Source organism: Bison bison, unplaced genomic scaffold (genome assembly GCF_000754665.1).
Source record: "Bison bison bison isolate TAMUID 2011002044 unplaced genomic scaffold, Bison_UMD1.0 scf7180017864139, whole genome shotgun sequence".
In the NCBI taxonomy this organism is placed as follows: domain Eukaryota; kingdom Metazoa; phylum Chordata; class Mammalia; order Artiodactyla; family Bovidae; genus Bison; species Bison bison.
Window position 1 is genome coordinate 11,449,654 of NW_011494711.1, and position 8,117 is coordinate 11,457,770.

Below are 8,117 nucleotides of genomic sequence, written 5' to 3' on the forward strand. Positions count from 1 at the left end.
AATGGAGCCTCTTTCCATAATCAGTTTACATTATGTTGCACACTAACTGTTGATTACATTTTCCAAAGATGGATTATTTCCCTTATGCTACCTGAAATGATTTTTTCAACAACAGTATTCAACTCTGGTTTAAATAATTTTGTTTTATAACCTTGAAAACATAAATCATAAGTGAGAATAGATAGAAGTATAAAGAAACTGGGGGGAAAAGCACCCTAGAATTAACATGAAAACACTTTTTGGGAGACAGTGTTTTCTTGTAAATCAAAGCAAGTAATTGAATATATGGCACTCCAGAAAAATGAAATATTTGAAAGCTGTGCAAAATGCAGCATATATTCTGTTATTGAAACTGCAGTAAGTCAATAAAAAAATACACATTATGCTTGAAATTATACTTTAAGAGTTTAGCATTAGATTTATGTATTATAAGAGGTTACTTTTGCATAGGGAAATATTAATCTAATTTTATGCATATTTTAGAAAGACTTCTGAGATGCTCACTTTATTTCATTCGTTTGTGTTAAAAACATAATAAATACTAAGAGCCTGTTGTTGCTGTTGGACATAAAAAATGTCATAATGATCTTTGTTCACTTATCTATTTAGAGTTTTTTTTAAGATGTTAATTATGGCTCATCCTTTGTAGCATGACAAGTAGTTTTTACTAATCCAGCAGTATGAAAATAATAATAAAAAAATCCTACTTTACCCTTACTCCACCTCCCCCCACCCTCATTATTATTGTTGTTGTTTTTTAATCATAAAACAATTCTAGGCAGCAAGAGTAGTATGTTGCTCGGGCTAAGGCTGGGCTGTTAGCTAAATTAAGCCATTGTGACTCAAAATCCTCCTTTAATAAGGTTCATGCTGTCTACAACTTCATCATTTTCTGCTGAATGATAATTACTTTATTCAATCATGTTCAAGGTTTTAGTGAAAGCTAGCATTGATTGATTAACTTCAATTACCATGCTTACATTTGCATAGATAAAAACTGCTTTTCAATTTGTGAGTGGCACGCCAGTGGAAACCCTGCACTGATATTTGCATTTCAATGTGAACAGTGAAGAATAAAGGTGGAAGAGAGGTCTGATCAGTGCTAAGCCCTTTCTGCTTCAGTGCTTAAGCATTTTTCCATAAACACTCTTGTTATGATGTTAGTTTGTTCAAACCACTCTGAGGTAACTGATGGAGCCTCCTGTTTACAAGCTTTCCTGACAATTGAACAGTATGGATTAAGGGGAAGGGACACCCATAGAAGCTTGCAGGCCGGCCACCAAGTTAAAGAAGAATGAAATCTCTTCCTGTAGCTGTCACAGAAACTCCCAAATGCCAGCCGCGCTTTGAAGATCAACGTTGTCTGCAACCAATTGGCTCTAACCTGGTCTGACTTTACAATAGCTGGTGCTTTTATCCCTGTAGCAGTCTGCTGGTCCAGAACCAAACGTTGAGCTTTTATCTGTCTGATTTTCTGTTCAAATGCAAGGGAGGGTCCGAAGTGAAATGAACAAGTCCTTTGCATTCTTACCAAATAGGCCCATGACAAATGTTGAGTTATATAATTATTATTACTAGATTCGCTGGATGTTATCACCGCTTGTAGTTTGAGTAACCTGACTTTTAGCATGTGTAGACAAGGGGGCCTCCCTGATGGCTCAGCAGTAAAGAATCTGCCTGCAATGCAGGGGATGCAGGAGACACAGGTTCGGTCCCTGCATCTGAAAGGTCCCCGGAGGATGGCATAGCAACCCACCCCAGAATTCTTGCCTGAAAAATCCCATGGACAAAGCAGCTTGTCAACTACAGTGCATAGAGTCACAGAGAGTTGGAGACTGCTGAAGTGACTGAGCACAGCACATCAGACAAGGACTGCACCATTTTCCTTATCTTTTGGTGGTTCAGAGATACAGAGGTTTGGTATAGTTTTCCTTGCCTTCTCTGCATTCATGCGTGCTTAGTCACTTCGGTCATGTCTGACCCTGTGATCTGATGGACTGTAGCCTGCCAGGCTCCTCTATCCATGGGATTTCCTAGGCAAGAATACTGGAGTGGGTTGCCATGCCTTCCTCCAGAGGATCTTCCTGACTCAGAGACTGAAACCATGTCTCTTAAGTCTCCTGCATTGGCAGGTGTGTTCTTTACACACTGGGCCACCTGGGAAGCCCCATTTCTGGATATCACAGTTTAATCAGGACCATAGTATTTTTATGCCAGTCCTGTGAAGTTCATTCAGCCTTTATAAAATCACAAAAGCTTATAGCCAGAGTGCTATTTCTTAAATCAATTTGAGTGTCTCTTTTTTCCTTCTACAAGATCAGCAACTAAATGGAACATTTTCTCAATATAAACTCAATAGCTATTTCTTGTGGGTTAATATTTTGATTCTAGACAAGTCTGACACACAGCAGCACTCAATAAACCTTTTTGGTTGTGATAACTTTGAATGCTAAAACTCCTAGAAACTCCAGATTTCACTAAAAAAATAATGTCAGTCTTTAGATCTTTAGGACAAAGGAGTAATGCCACTGAAATACACCACCAGATCCAACTGTAGAGTTTACATGGACATCCAGATTTCCATTAAGTAAACTTTAAAATGCATAGGAAATTGTTTATGCAATTTACAGCTATGTACTAATGCATGTGTTGTTTCATGATGATGAACTTCAAAATAATTTGAAGGCCAAATTGCCTGTTGTTCCACAGCATATTTTCTTTGCCATATAAAAATCCTCTGGGGTTTCATGTAAATTTTAAAGAATATTTAAAGACGGGATGAAATATTATCTTTTGCCTAAATGTCACTTTCAGATCAGAAGCTGTATAATTATTTGTTTAATTAAATTAGAACACACATTACAATGTTGCACCAGTCTCCCTCCCTCAAACTTGAAGAACTGAGAGTGCCCTGCAAGCTTTATGCTTGGAGATTGGTCCTGGCCTGTAGGGGCCAATGGTCAAACCTAAACTTGAGCACCAAGCAGATAGGCACTTGTGCCTCCCCAAGTGGAGAGTCCAGAATCACTGCCGTTAATGTTGGCCCCCTCATAATATCAAAGCCAAGCTCCTGAGATGTTGATTTCTGCCAAATGTGCAAATATTGCTTGCTAGCCCTGGGCTGATGTGTTAATTGGGGAAGCCGAATTGGTAATTTCTCAATAGATATGGCAATTAATAAATTTTTAAATAAAATTTCTTTATTAAAGCAGATTGCTAATCGTGGGGGAAGGGGAGAGTGGGACAAATTTGGAGAGTGGTGTTTACACACTACCATGGGTAAAACAGATAGCCAGGGGGAAGCCGCTGTATAGCACAGGCAGCTCAGCTCAGTGCTCGCTGATGACCTAGAGGGGTGAGGTGCTGGGGGAGGGAGGCTCCCGAGGGAGGGGACACGTAGCTGATTCACTTTGTTGAACAGTAGAAACTAACATGACATTGTAAAGCAACTGCGCTCCAATAATAAAATAAGATAGCATAAAATAAGTTGATTAGAATGCAAAACGAATCAAGCAGATCTTAACCAAGCTATATTTGGATTGCTACCTGTGACAACTAAGGGACTCTTACTTCAACTAAAGGGTTTTTGTCCCGTTGATGGGAAATGAGGAGAGAGATGGTCACATTACACAGAATTAAAACAAGTATATTTCACTAGGGGTAAATGAGTCATGATAAGACAAATTGGAGAGACATCTTAGATTCTTAAATATAATGGTAAAGATATGCCACCAATTCAAATAGTTTGGCCTGAAATATTACCCACCAAAATGTATAGAACTTTCTTTGTAGTCAATTTTGTAACTGGCATGTGAAAGAAAGCTATTTTGGAAAGTTAATTTTAGCTGGGTTGGATAATTAAGTGTAGAAAAACGAAGCAGCCTTGGAAGTTAGTAAAACTGTGTTGTCAAACCAACACATGACACATGAGCATAATAGAAGGCAAAAAACTGATTCTTTTAAGATTTTAAATGGATAAAACGAAACACTAATAATTTTAAAAAGCTGAAATACTTCATCTTAGTAGATGGGAATGAACAAGTCACAGATTTTCTAAGTGTTTGTGAGTTAAACAAATGGGAATTATGAAGTGCTGAGAACATGGATTTGAAGAGATAGAGCTAAAACAATGCATAAGTGGTCTAGGATTGATTCCATAATTTTCATCTTGAAGAATAATTTGCCCCATGAAGAACTAACCATTTTTTCAAACTGGTGATCTTTTAACACAAAATTTAGAAAGCCTATGATTTTAAGTTAAGGGTACACAACACTCCAAAAAGTGAACACATCTTTCTGTCTTGTTTGGCCCATGATCTCCTTCATTTCTTCGTCTCCAGCTCATTCTTGGTGACTGCTGGGACTCAAAATCGGCTTCATGGAACACTTATGGCCTCCTGTGTGGCCCCATGACATACCCCAGAACTATCCAGAGGCGCTTCTCACTACTGAGGGCCAGAGGCATAGATCCCCATGCACACCCGCCATTTTAATTTTGGCAGCTCTTTCTGGAAATTTAGGGTTGAAGTTCATTAGAACCTTTCTCATCCTGTCCTTCTGTTCCATTGCTAAGTTCCATCTCTTCTTTCTCTAGCCGTAGCCACATATCTGCTTTGTTTCTGTTTTCCTCCATTAGCATCTCTCCTTGGAAAGTTGTTCTCTTTACTGTTTAAGTAATAAGAATCAGCTATATCAGAACAGAGGCTTCCCTGGTGGCCCGATGGTAATAAATCCACCTGCTAATGCAGAAGACACAGGTTCAGTCCCTGGATTGGGAAGATCCCCTAGAGAAGAAAATGGCAACCCACTCCAGTATTCTTGCCTGGGAAATCTCACGGACAGAGGAGCCTGGCAGGCTACAGTCCATGAAAGCTGGACATGACTTCGTGACTCAATAACAACAATATTGGTACAGAGCAATTTTTCTCCCTATAGTGTCACAAGTTAAAATCTCCATAAAAGCCAGATATTTCAGTTCTGTTCCAAACACTTAAAATTTTACACAACCAATTAAAGACAAATATTTTCAAGCTTCCAAGATTCTCTAATTGAAACAAATTAAAATTTAAAAATATTTGATCAACACCTATAACTTGCTTGATGTTGGATATAACACCTATAAGTGTAGATGGATATAAAACCTATAAATTGCTCAGCATAGAGGTGAATCAAATAGTCACCAAAGATGAAAGTCATCCCAGAAAGGCCTCTGAGCTCAAAGTCCAGTTATGTAGAAATGAAATAAACATTCTGAACATCTGTACTTACAGATGTTTAACAAAAGAAACAATAGAGAAGTGAAACACCTCGGATTGAGCTTCAGAAATGTGTGTTTAAAATTATTCTGTTTCTTGCTCGTCACCCAAAAGAGAGCAATGTGGTCACTCAAAGTGAATTCAAGAGAAATTCAAATGGTGGGTGGCTTTAGCCAGGACTCGGGGGCAGCAGGTCTTTGCTGCCAACAAGCTCCCACCCCTGGCTCAGTGGGAAAGAATCTGCCTGCCAATGCAGGAGAAACGAGCGACGTGGGTTCGATTTCTGGTTCGGGAGGATCCCCTGGAGAGGGAAATGGCAACTCACTGCAGTCCGCAGGGTCTCTAAAGAGTCAGATACCACTGAGCGACTAAATAACAACCACCCTCCACCCTCAGCCTTCAACCCCACCCCCTGGTTTTTCCTTCTGGACAGACCTGATTCTGACAGCAGGTACAGTGGACAGATAGCTGAAAAAGTTGCTCAGAGCTAGGGAAACAGGGTTAAAATTGACAGGATAGTGGAGACTTTCTTCTTCCAAATTTAACAGCAAGAAGATACTAAATGAGAAAACGTAAGAGTCAGGCAGTCTGTTTTCTGTTTCTTATTTGGCATCACCCTTTTGTGTTCTCCACCCCAGCAGCCTCACTGTATATCCATCAAATCATGAGAATGCTGAAAAGTCAAAACTGGAGATACGTAATTGTTCCTGAAAAATCCCTGCATTCTGACATCTGTAGTGTGTAAAGGTCATTTTCTGGTTTGGTCACTTGATCCTCAGGGTCGCTGTTGTGATTCATCAGATATTTTAAACCAGTTCTTTTCCTTGGTATTTTAATGATTTTACAATAGAAAAAATATATTTTAATTTATTTACCTAGCATTACAATAATTATTTTCCTCTTATCCTTGGAAGAATATAAGCTTTTAAGAAAGAAATCCAAAAACCACAAGATAGTCAAATGAAGGAATTTTTATGGCAGTGCCAGAAAAAAATTTTTCTCCTTCTGTCCATATACCAGATCATTTTTTAAAAATGACATTCAAATGACAATCACATGGCACTGTCTTTGTGAAGTTGCTATGCACGATGGTGCTAAACTCTGTATTATAATATATGTTGCAGATGGCACCTACAGTGCATTTATGTAGAGATTTTGTCCACCCCTCCAAAAGATATATTTACTTATAATGATTCAAAACAGATGGATAGACAAATCTGTCTTCGATATTTAATACTAATATATTAATGTGTAAATGACTTATAACAATAGGTTTGTTTTCTAGAGTCTAATGCAATGGTTGCCATAAGAACACAAATTATGTGTACATTTTAATGCATCTATGCTTCATAATTATGCATGGTTGTGTGCTGTTATAATTGACATAAAATATAAAACAGGTCAAAGAGCAGCTATTAAAACTATTTTTCATTTTGCTTCTTGACAGCCCGCAACATTGGTGCCTGGTACATTTAATAGGGCCATACATGGAAGGCACAGATAGTTATAGAATTGCAGCCACATTAAAGGGCTCCAGAATTTGTACACTAATTATTTCAAACATTGTTTTAAAACTGATGATTTTATTTAGAAGTTTCCTATTTTGTGACCACAGAAGTGAAATACTTTTAAATAGAAATGAATGAAGGGATGAGGGAAGGGTATCATGTGTTTATGTGTGTGTGAGAGAGAGAGAGAGAAACAGACAGACAGATAGACACAGAGAATAAATGAAATTTTATTTGAAAATAATATGTGTCCTGAAATTATTTTTTTTTCTGCTTAGGTAAAATGAAGTGGTAGTCTCTTGAATTCTTTTGTAATGATGTCTAAATTTCCGTTTTGTGTAGTTCTCATGCTGTCTTCTTTGTTTTTGTTTTCTAACATACTTAAGAATCCTTTGGCTAAATTCTCATCTCCTAAAGGTTACAGAGGAAGAGACTTTAGATTTCTAATTGCTTAATCCACTTGCTGCCCCGTGAAGGAATTGAGCATTAATCCCCTCCCTTTAGCAGTAAGGGAGTGGGGGCAAGGTGACTTGCCCAAGGGCACCCAGCAAGCCTCCTGAGGTCTGGAATTGGAACTCTGAACACTTGCATCTCAGGCCGGTGCTCCGGCCTGCTCCTGCTGCCTCAAGTGTCTGTAATTCTCCTGAGGGCCAAAATCTTTCCACCCCCCTGCCGTAAAACTCCAGGGAGCTCTGGGTGAAGGAAATAAACCTGTATAAAATCAACCAAATGCAGTGCAAGTTTGACTTACAAAAAGTTTCTGTTATACTTTTCAAATGCAGAGATTTCTGGAACGGTGAAAGAAACACATGAAACGCACATGAAAGAATTAAAGATTCCTTACCACCACTGTGATTTGTCAACATATTGGTATAATTCTCCTTTGTTTCAGAATTTTCATTTTAGAAAGAATTTTTTCTTGGTTTGGTTTTGTTGTTGTTTTTTTTTAATTTTTAAAACATGCTTATTTCATGAATATCCCCTGGAGGAGGGCACAGCAACCCACTCCAGTCTTCATGCCTGGAGAATCCCATGGACAGAGGAGCCTGGTGGGCTACAGTCCATAGGGTGGAAGAGTAGGACCCGACTGAACAACTTGGAACACACACATGCATATAGTTGATTAATAATGTTGTGTTAGTTTCAGGTGAGCAGCAAAATGATGACGCTATACATATGCATGTATCTAATCTTTTTCAAATTCCAGAAAGGTAATTCTTCAACTGTTGGGGAAAGACATTTTCCCCTCATTTATAGAACCCAAAGTCTCGTATATTTTATGTGTTTTAAGTGTGTTTCTGTAAGTATTTAGAATGATTGCGATGTTAAATAATGAAGTTGATAGGAAATTGAG